Source organism: Balaenoptera borealis (genome assembly GCF_965194805.1).
Source record: "Balaenoptera borealis genome assembly, chromosome: 3".
Taxonomy (NCBI): Eukaryota; Metazoa; Chordata; class Mammalia; order Artiodactyla; family Balaenopteridae; genus Balaenoptera; species Balaenoptera borealis.
In genome coordinates, this window is record NC_138866.1 from 148,486,452 (window position 1) to 148,497,636 (window position 11,185).

The following is an 11,185-nucleotide window of genomic DNA, read 5'->3' on the forward strand; positions in this document are numbered from 1 at the left end:
AAGCTTCTGTTATTTAGGCTTTTCTGGCACATGAAGCTGCACCTAATCCTAATGGTAGAGAAACAGGACTAAAGCCGTGACAGATGCTGGTCTGTTACACTGCCAGTTGTGCAGGGGGTGGGGGCTTGGGTGGGGGGCAGTCCTGAAAGTGCTCCCTGTTCTCCGCAGAGCTGCCTCGGGGGCTGCCCCTGGGAGTGGGGGGCTGCCCCTGGGAGTAGGGGACTGATGAGAGGTGAAGTTTCTACTCCCATCTCGCCAAAGGCTTCAGTGCTTCCTGCTCTTATTTCCTTTGACAAAATTGTTCCCTTCCTAAAAAGCAATTTGAAAGCCACTGGTTCTCAAATGAATGGTGACAGCCTGACCCACTGTCCTGCTCTGACCCTACCGCTCCCCGCTGTTTAGCTACTTCTCACCCACTTACATAGGAGTTGTAAAAAACTCATTCAGACACAGGCATAATAACGAACATAGAGACCAAAACAGAAAAAGAAATTAAATCCTAGAAAAAGTTGCATAAGCCTAAACCCCCAGGAGAGACTGGCACCAGACGGTGTCGCTGGCAGCAGCCCTGTATGGGACTTGCTGTTGCAGGGACCTCCCCGAGGGCCACTTTGGGATGGAATCTACTACCGGGGGTGCTGCATCATGCCTCAGGTGGCCTTGTTTCTAACAAAGCATCGCTGTTCCTGCACATACTGCCTTCAGGTGCACCTGTGCGACCCAGGAACTGTCTGGGTTTGTGGATAAGGCTGAGGGTGAGTTGTCAGCTCGGGGATGCACAAGGCAGGGGTAAGTGCAGACATGGATTTAGCGAACCTGGGAGTAAAGATTTCCCACTGGCCCCACCAGAAAGTTAGGCAGTTTGGGAGGCACTAGCAGAGCCCTATACTGGAGGAATAACTGGGGTCCAAGACACCCAGGGCAAGTGGCCTAGAACAGGGTGTCCCTGAAGTGCTACAATTAAGCAGGAGATGGGGCAGCTCTCCCAGCCTGACCCCTAAAGGGAGGGCTTTGTCTTATCCTATCTCAGCCACCTCCTGGTTGTGCCATTTCCTGCTCTGCAGCATGAGGAAAATAATAATGCCTACTGCATGCATGTGGTGAGGGTGATGTGCAAAAACTCAGTCCAAGGCCTAGCTTGGCGTGGCTAAGCCGGTGGCTCTGGCCCGGTTCTCTCACAAGGTTGTGGTCAAACAGTTGGTCGGGGCTGCAGACCGTTGAAGGCCTGATCGGGGCCGGAGGATCCACTTCTAAGATGGCTCACCCACGAGGCTGTTGGTAAGAGGCCTCAGTTCCTCTCTACATGGGCCTCTCCTACAGCTGCCTGAGTGTCTTCACCCCATGGCAGCTGGCTTCCTCCACAGGAAGTGATCCAAGGGACAGAATGAGGTGGAAACCACAGTGACTTTTACCATGTAGCCAGCCTTGAAGTCACATGCCGTCATTTCTGCAGTGTCCTACAGGCCACACAGCCCAGCGCTATGTTTTTTTTTTTTTAGTATCTTTTTTTTTTTTGTCCATACCGCGCAGCATGTGGGATCTTAGTTTCCTAAACAGAGATGGAACCCGCGCCCCCTGCAGTGGAAGCACAGAGTCTTAACCTCCAGACCACCAGGGAAGTCCCCCCAGGGCTATTTAACATGGCAGGGGCTACACAAGGGTTCGAGTACCAGGAGGTGGGGCTCATCAGGCTATGTTGGGGGCTGGGACCACGTGACCGCAAACTGCTGAACCAGTCCTAGAGCACCTGTTGCTTGACTTCTTGTTATGTGACATAAGAAGTCCTATTGTTATTGTGCTGCTTACAGCCCAAAGCATCCTGATAGCCCTTCCCCAAAAGTCCTTTTTTTTTTTTTTTTTTGCTTAAAACAGCCAGAGTTGGATTCTGTGACTTACAAACTAAAGTCCTTCACTGACCCCAGAGAGTAAGTCTAGACCATCAGCCCTGTTTAGGGAAGAGGGAAAGGTGGGCTCCTGGGCTGCAGGCACCCTCTGTGACTGTCACTCCAAACCTCACAAATCTGACCTGGTTGTCCAGGGTCTAAGAATAAGCACTGTGAGGGGAGAGAAAACGTGGCTTTTACATGCCTAAATAGTCATAGTTAGGTAAAAGTACTAAAGAAAAATCCTTGCTGCAATGATACGACTTTGGTTCTGCCTGATTCTCCAGCTAGCTCTGTGGCTGAGTCTCTGTGGAGGGATGGAATCCTTCTCCTTCTTTCTGTGCTGGCTGAGATTCCCTGCTTAACTTTGGGATGGGGCTGATTCCAGCAGAGATTCCCAGGTTCTGTCCCGTGGGTGGCCAGCAACCAGGAGGGTCTCACAAGTTGCCACCGTGGGCCAGGAGAACACTAAATTTACACAAGTCTGGTCTCCTACCAAAAGGAGGCCAGAAATCAGGATTCTCTGAGCTCTCTGTAGCCTTCATGTGGGCACTGGCAAGCTCTCACATTTCAGAAGGAAGAGGAGCCCTTTTGAGCTCACCCTCTCTGATCTTCTGGATCAGCTGCAGCTGGAAGCACGGTAGTTGGGTGGCCCATGGACGCTGGCAGCACCATCACTGCCAAGCTTACTAATTATGTGCTGGGAAAGAGTCCTGCCCCCACCCAGACTTCTGTATTCTGCTGGGTCCCAAGGGCACCCATGCAGAGGGGCAGGCTGCAGGGTGGGAAATTATATAGGGTCATCTTTCTTTCTTTTTTAATAAATTTATTTATGTATGTATTTATTTATTTATTTTTGGCTGCGCTGGGTCTTTGTTGCTGCGCGCAGGCTTTCTCTAGTTGCAGCGAGTGGGGGCAACTCTTTGTTGCGGTGCGCGAGCTTCTCACTGCGGTGGCTTCTCTTGTTGAGGAGCACGGGCTCTAGGCATGCAGGCTTCAGTAGTTGTGGCGCAGGGGCTTAGTTGCTCCGCGGCATGTGGGATCTTCCCAGACCAGGGCTCGAACCCGTGTCCCCTGCATTGGCAGTCGGATTCTTAACCACTGCGCCACCAGCGAAGTCCTCTAGGGTCATCTTTATCCAATCCCATACTCCCCTTCAACCCAGAGAAGTTGTGAGTGACACAATGAAGCATTTCTTAGAAACAAGAACTGATGTCCATCACTGTGTGAAGGGCTCGCGCGAAGGGGTAAAGGGGTATGGTGGGAGAGAATGCAGCAGCTTGGGGTCCTGGCTCCACCACATGCATGGTGTGGCCTTGGACAAGTCCCCTCCTGCCAAGCCTGCTTCCTTCTTTGAAAAGAGAAGCTGAATCACAAAATGTTGGATCTAAAAACGACAGGGAAATTCATCTGGTGGCCTCGTATGTCACGTAGAAGGCTTTGGGTGCAGATAACAGAAGGCCCAGCTAAAAATAGCTTACACAACAAAACTGTTTTACACCACCTAACAAGGAGTTCAGATGTTGGGCGCTTATGGGATTACACTCAGGACAGCGAGGACACAGGTTCTGTCCATCTTTCCGCTCTGCCACCCTCAGGTGTTGGCAGCTCTCCCTCACGGTGGTCAGGTTGCTGCAACAGCGCCAGGCATCCCTTTCTTGCGCAGCCATTCTGTAGGCAGAAAGCAGTCAGATGTCTCTCTTGTGTCTCTATTTTCAGAGTGAGGAAAACCTTCCCAGAAACCCCTCTCCGCACCATCCCCCAGAGACCCCCTACATCCCATTGACCAAGGGTGTGTTGCGTGCTCATGACTAAACCAATCCCTGACTCGGGGAAAGGAGTGACTGCAATTGGCTGGAACCAATCAAGCATCACCCCATGGGCTGGGAAGGGCCTGGGTAGTAGGTGAGAGGAGAACGGCTTCCCAGGCCCTTCACGGTGTGTTGGGGAGGAAACACACCATGTCTACCATGGCTCAGCTCCTCCTTTCATAGGTGGGGACTGGAGCGGGAGGGGGACTTTCTCAAGTCAAGTCACACAGGAGTTGGTGGCAGTCAAGGGTGAATGCAGTTCTGACTCTTGGGCAGGCTATTTCATCACAACCTGTTGGTTCTGGCCTAGGTGATATCGAGTCTGGAACTAAAAACCTGATTCTCTGTGAAAACTTTTCTCTCTAGGGTCACCTTAAGTCCATGGCCAGCCTGGGACATAATTCTCCAGAGTTAACTCAAGCCCTTGAAGCTGGGCTCAGTAGGAGGCAGACAGGCTTCCCTGCCTTAATGAGAAGTTGCTATGGCACGGTAGTTAAAAGCTCTGAAGGCAGGCAGAGCAAGATCAGACCCCATCCCTGCCATCCCTGCCATCCCTGCCTTATCCGCTATTTGTTGAGCCCAGCGGACTACCCCGGCAGCAGCTGGCAGTAACACCTTCTGCCAGTGAGACTGTTCGTAACAGTCACCCCATCAATGATTACATCAATCCATGGCCAGCCAGGAAAATACAAACCACTCGAGATATCTCAGGCAAAGCAGTGTTGATGAGAGGAACTGGCTAAAAGGTGTTGGAAGAGCTGGAGACACAGAAGCATGACAAGGGTGTTTCCAAAGGGATCAGGAAGCTGCCAGGCCCCAGGAGGACACACACCTTGCTGCTGAGCTGCTAGAGGTGCCGCCCCTATGCTCACCGCCGGCTCCTGTTGCCACCAACCCAGCTGCAGCCACTGCCATGATGCTGCCAGAGCCAGACCGGCTTTTCCCGTCCTCCTGCATTCTAACCTCTTCCGTGCCTCCATGGGCTGAACCCAACTAGAAACCAGGTGGTCAGAGGAGTGGGATTGAAAAGAAGGGACGGAGGTCCCGTTAGATCATATGTGGACAGAAACATGTAAGATGAAGATCAACAGCATAGATCTCAGAGTCAGAGAGGCCTGGGTTGGTGTCCTTATTCTGTGTTCTGGAGCAGGTCACCTCCCCTGTGTGAGTTTTAGTTTCCTCATCTATAAAATAGGAATGCTAATACTCATCTCAGAGTTCCTGTGAAGGCTCAAAAGAAACTGATCATAAGGAGCTTCAGACCAGTGGCCAACAGCTTAGAAGGGGCTAGCTCCTGAACCTACCCTGCTCCTTCCTCTCACTTCAGGGTCTTTGTACCCTGTGCTTTCTCTTATCTCTGCCTGGAATGTTCCTTCCTATATATTTTTTAATGTTATTACTTTGTAGCCCAGATAGGACATTGTTAGTTGCAAGAGACCAAAATTTAGACCCAAAGAGGCTTAATCAAGAGCAGAAGTTGTTAAAGTGGAAAAGTTCCAGCATAGTTCTGACTTCAGGTATGGCTTGATCAGGGGTTCAACCAATAACATCAACCCTCATTAACTCTGGATTGGATCATGTGCCTATCTCGAAATCAATTTCTGTGGCTGGGGATGTGGTACATACTAAACATTCCACCCAAATAATTTGAGTTGATACTAGGGGTGACTGTGGTTTCCCAGAGGAAAATTAGGTAGCTATAAGGATGAATGGGTGCTGGGCAGGAAAAACAGCTATCCATTCATATCTCAGCTCAGGGAAAACATCCTGGTGCTCACCCTCCTCTGTTCAAGGTTAAATCATTTCCTACTGTGATACACAATCAGAGCTCCTTGTACGTCACAGCATTCATCAGCTTATAATTATACTCTGATGGAGTTGAATGATGCCTGCCTTCCACCCCAGATTATGAGCTCCATTAATAGGCAGGGGCTATTTGGCCATCACTGTAACCTCAGTATCCAGCCCAGTGCCTACACAGGCTAGACGCTCAACAGAGTCTGTACATGAAGGGATGAATCTGGGACCCCGGTTATTATGAGGCCCAGCCTGTTACTGTGACTTTTTCCAGCTGCACTGCTTCTTAGGCTGGAGTCTTCCCCCTCCAAAGTCTTCTATCCCCTGCAAGCAGGCTTGGGCACACTTATACAGGACACCCCTCCCGAGAGAAGAGAATGACAGTTTCCCCATGGGATGTGGGAGGCCTGAGACCCAGAACTCAGGGCGGGTGATTCAGGCCCTCAGAAGCAACTTGATGAATCAGGAGAGAGGCCAGAGGGAAAAGGAGGGTTACTTTGGATTAAGAGCTTTAAGAGGAGTGATTCATGATCATTGCGGCTGACATTTAAAAAAGCCCCAAATACTTTTGGTAAACAGTGTGCTGCTTTGCATTTTGCCTCCCATTTATCCTGGGAATGATCAGCCCTCATTTGCTCTGGGGTGTATCATATTTCTCTTTCTGCTTCTCAAGCATCAGTGATGTTTGGCTCCTCAGTTTCCCGTATGTAACTTACTATCGCCAAAACTTATTTTCATGGAAGTGCTTGCACAGTAGAGACAGGTTGGGCTTTGGCGTCAGTTAGGGCACAGTGTGCAGCCTGGTTCTGCCGTCTGCTCTGTGTGTGACCTAGGACAAGTTACTTAACCTCCCCGAGCCTCCACGTTCTCTCCAATAGAGTATTGATGACAACATCAACCTCACAGGGCTTTGGGGATATTTAGACGGGGATGCTTCTTTGTAGTGCAAATTCCAGGTTTAACCAAAGCTGTGGCAGGTGGATGGAAGGGGTGGGAAGGAGCATGTGTGTCAGGTGAGGGAGGAGAACGGGGAAGCCGCAGGGCTCTGGGGTCTCCCTGCTCTATGCAGGGGTGGGCGTGAGACTGAGTCCCCAGTAGAAAGTCTGTGAACTGACGCTGGAAAGGCTCTTTGCCCAGATATAAACTCTGCAAGACACAGGGCACAAACAGCATGCCTTCAGGGCCTAGGAGACAAAGTGAGACACTGTGTGTGCGCATGAGTGTGTGTGCGCACACGCGTGTGTATGTAAGGTGACCAATCGGCCTGGTTTGCCTGGGACTGAGGGTTTCCCAGGGTGCAGGCCTTTCAGTGTTAAAACCTGGAGAGGAGAGTCTTGGGCAAGCTGAGACACGGTTGGTGACCCTGTAAGTGTGTCTTTTCTCCGACTTGTGCCTGGAGCCCAGAGGAGCTTCAGCACCCTGAGGACTCCAGGGCCTCAGCTTTCACAGCATCAGGAGTCAGTGCCAGGGCCCAGCTGGTAACATGGTGTGGGGTGCCAGCAAAAGAGAGAATGGGGGGTGATCTCACTACCTCACCTCAGACCCCCCCTCAGACACTCCCAGAAGTAACTGGCTGAAACGCTGCAGGAGGCTGGAGGCCTGCATTAGTAGAGGGGGAAAGAGCCAGCAAAATGTGGGTTATTACCACCATGGTGACCAAGGTGAGGTCTGGGGAAACATGGGTTCCATATAAGGGCCAACCCAGAACCTGGCACTTAGTGTGATTTTTGTCATTATATTTTCTAATGGGCCATTGATAGTCTAGAGTACTACTTTTTTACTTTTAATCTGGTCACTTTAGAGAACTCTTTCATGTTAATGACTCTTGAATTGATTTCTGAGTATCCTGGATATAAAGCTATATTACTTGCCGTTAATGATCAATTTTATCTCCAGTTCCAATATCTCTGCTCTAATTTCTAAGCCACGTCTCATTGCACTTCTCAGACCATCTAGACAACATTGGATAATAGCAGCGATGGTTGTTGCCTTTTGTTTTATTTCTGAATCCATTAATTATGCTCTAGTTAAGTGCTTCTTGGTCTTGGGGCACTCTTTAGAGTAGACCCGCTGAGTCCCAGCCCTGGGGAGTGTTCTAGTGCTTCACTATTAAATATCTCGAAAGCTCTTAGCTGGAAATAAATATGCTTCATTGTAGTAAAGAAGCATCTTCTGTTTTTAAGAGCCTTTGTAAAGGGTGGGTATTGGGTTATTAAAGACTTGCATCAGCCCTCGTTTTAAAAACCCTCAGTGTCTTCATCTGTAAAATGGGGGCAGGGATAGGGGAGTGGGAGGAGCAATAGTAAGCACTTCATGGGGCTGTTATGATGAATACGTGAGCTCACACACGTGAAGTGCTTGTCAGAGAGCCTAACACAGGCTTGCCGGTGTCATCGCTGTCACAGGTCCCATCGCAGGGCTGTCTGGACACACTGCTCTCCTCCTCCGGGCCAAGAGACCCTGTGTTGCTCCCCTGCTCCTGCCCTGAAGGAGGGGCAGTCAACAGTGATCCTGGCCCCCAGAAACCAAGTGCTCTTTTCAGGTGGAATTTGGCTGAGAGCCACAGGCTGGGCAGTTGGGAGGCTGGGTGGGTTGGGATGAGCCCCCAGGGAAAGAGCAAGAGCTGGAGGACTTCATGATTCCTGGCTGTGCCCCATCCAGCTGTGTGACCTTGGCGTGTCACTTGACCCCCTGTGACCTGCTTCTTGAGAAGGCCGTTCCAGGGGAAACCTGAGGCCGGTCCCACCTACCCGGGAGGTGGAGTGAGGCCAGGGACTGAGCCAGGGCTGGGGCGCTGGGTCCAGGGTAGAGGGAGGCATGGACTGTTGTTATTAAATAACAACATGACCTGCAGGGCAGACCCTGTGAATTTCCCCCAAGATACCAAATTCCTCCCCCGCGCTGCCCCATACTTCTCTCCCCTGCACACACCTGGACAGTGCACTTCTCAGAGGAGGTAGGCAGAACCGGCCACAGAATTTGTGGGGTCTAGTGTGATATGAAAATATGGGGCTCCTTGTTCAACACTTATTAAGAATTTTAAGATGGTCACAGCTGAGCATTAAACCGAGATTGGGACCCTTGTAAGCATGGGGCCCTGTGATGGGGACCTGGGATTAGGGACATTCCAAATTAGGAACTTGGGCCAAGGAAGGTCCTGTGCTGTGGAAACCAACGGTGTTGCTGTGGGGCTGTGGAGGTAGAGACTGGGGCTCCCAAAGGCCATGGTTTCAGCATCACAGCAAACTGCATCTGGAGAGCTGAGGTGTCAGGACTGTGAGACGGGTCCTAGTGGCATCTGGGTCCCTGTATTCTTCCCTTCCTGTATTCTTGGGAAATGAAGCAATAAGTACCTACCCTGGCTGAACTAGTGGAGTTGGGCTCTGACCTGTACAACCAAATACAGCAATGTTAGGAACTTGGGACTTTCTCCAGTAGGTGGGAGAGGATATGACCCCCTGGTCTGGTGGGAAAGTGTGGATGGAGCCAGGGAGCTGGCACTGGGGGCAGAGCTCCTTGTTGGGAGTGGAGGAGTCTGAGACGGCAGCAGCTAATAAGGTCATTTTGAGGAAGGGGGTCCACATTAGGTTGTCAATCCTGAGCTCCAGGAGAACCACGAGTACCAAGGTCTGGAGCCAAATAGAGGAGAGAAATGCAGGTGTACGTCTGAATTCTGGAGTGAGGGGACAGCATCTGGGGGCTTCTCTCTACTGTTCTCACCTATAGGAAGTGCTGCTCGCTCCTTACAGTTCTGGCCTAGGGGCGGATCATCCAGTCCCTCCCTTATCTGAGAAAGGCTGCAACATTCAAACACTTTACTAAAGGCTTGGGAGTACAGACAGAAATAAAGATAAGGAGGCCAGGGGCCTGGAGAGGATGATCAACAGAGGCCTTGCGTCTGGGGGTGGCTGGATCCCCCTTATCCAGGAGCAGAGGGCAGGTCCAAAGAGTTCCCCCTTCTCAGTCCCTCAGCGCAGCCAGGCTCTATGTTTTCATTTCCCCTCATCCCTTCTGGAGCTGGGGTGGGGTGAGGGGTACATACCTTTTCACCAAGCAATTCAACTTTGAGGAGTCCACCTTACAGAAAAAGATACATTCAAGGATGTTCACGGCAGCCCTGTTTGTGATATCCTAATAGCCGTGTGTGTGTGTGTGTGTGTGTGTGTGTGTGTGTGTGTGTGTCTGTGTTCTGTGTGTAATGTTTAACATAGAAACAGGTCTGGCAGCATATGGTCCAAACTGTTAACAGTAGTTACCTCTACGGAAGGAAGGGAGTGGGGAAGGAAGAGAGACTTTCCTTTGCCTCTGCACACTTTATATACTTCGGCTAAGTCTGATTTTTTTTTTTTTTTTACTATTTTTCTAGCACGTATTAATGTGTAAATTATAAAATGTGTAATTTTAAAACAATTTAAAAATTACATTGTACAAACCTAGGGGGAGGACAGGAATAAAGACGCAGATGTAGAGAATGGACTTGAGGACACGGGGAGTGGGAAGGGTAAGCTGGGACAAAGTGAGAGAATAGAATTGACATATATACACTACCAAATGTAAAATAGATAGCTAGTGGGAAGCAGCTGCATCGCATGGGGAGATCAGCTCGGTGTTTTGTGATCACTTAGAGGGGTGGGATAGGGAGGGTGGGAGGGAGACACAAGAGAGAGGGGATATGGGGATATATGTATATGTACAGCTGATTCACTTTGTTATACAGCAGAAACTAACACAACATTGTAAAGCAATTATACTCCAATAAAGACATTAAAAAAACTACATTGTACAAAATTTTGAAAGCTAGAGAAATGAACCTGGTGAAGTCTGATGCCACAGATTTGTAGGGGTATTGAACCTCGGGGTCATTTCATTTCCTCCAGCAGTTTCTGGCAGTCTGGCGGGAGGCCTGGAGGAAAGTGGTGTTGAAAGGACCCAGGAGGAGGTGGCGAGCTGAGACGCAGGCGCTCAGTAATTATTCTAGGCATCTGATGTCAGCCCATTTAATCCCTGAGAGGTAGATATCCTTAATCCTAGATTTACAGTAGAGGAAAGCAGCTTGGAGAGAGGATGTATGGCAGGGTTGGGATTCACACCTCAGGGTGCAGGATCTCTCCCACTTGTGGCTGCTTCAAGTCCAGTTCAATGGGGAAGGCAAGGAGAGGAGTAGAAAACTGAGTGCCAATAGCAGTCTTTGAACGCTGACTCCTAGGTGGAGGAGGAAATAAAGCCAGGAGGGAGCACTGGTTGTAAAAAGGATCAGCTTAGGTGTAAGAGGTGTGGAAACGCAGTCGGTTTGGGTTTTAGATAGAATAAAGCTGTGTGGGACCCTGCACTTTCATGTCTCTCATGAACTGGTGGAGCGGCCATGAGGACTGAGGAGTCTCCTGGGAATGGCCTGTGCTAGTGGGTGGGTGGGGGCCCAGGCTGGCCTCTGTCCCTAGGGTGACTTCTTTCCCGGCCCCACTGACCTCATGCCTGAGACCTCAGAGTAAGAACTGGTCGAGGGGACTTCCCTGGCGGTCCAGTGGTTGAGACTTCGCCTTCCAGTGCAGGGCTATGGGGGTGGGGTGGGGTGCCGGTTGGATCCCTGCTTGGGGAGCTGGGATCCCACTTGCCTCCGGCCAAGGAGCCAAAGCACAAAACAGAAGCAATATTGTAACAAATTCAATAAAGACTTTAAAAATGGTCCACATTAAA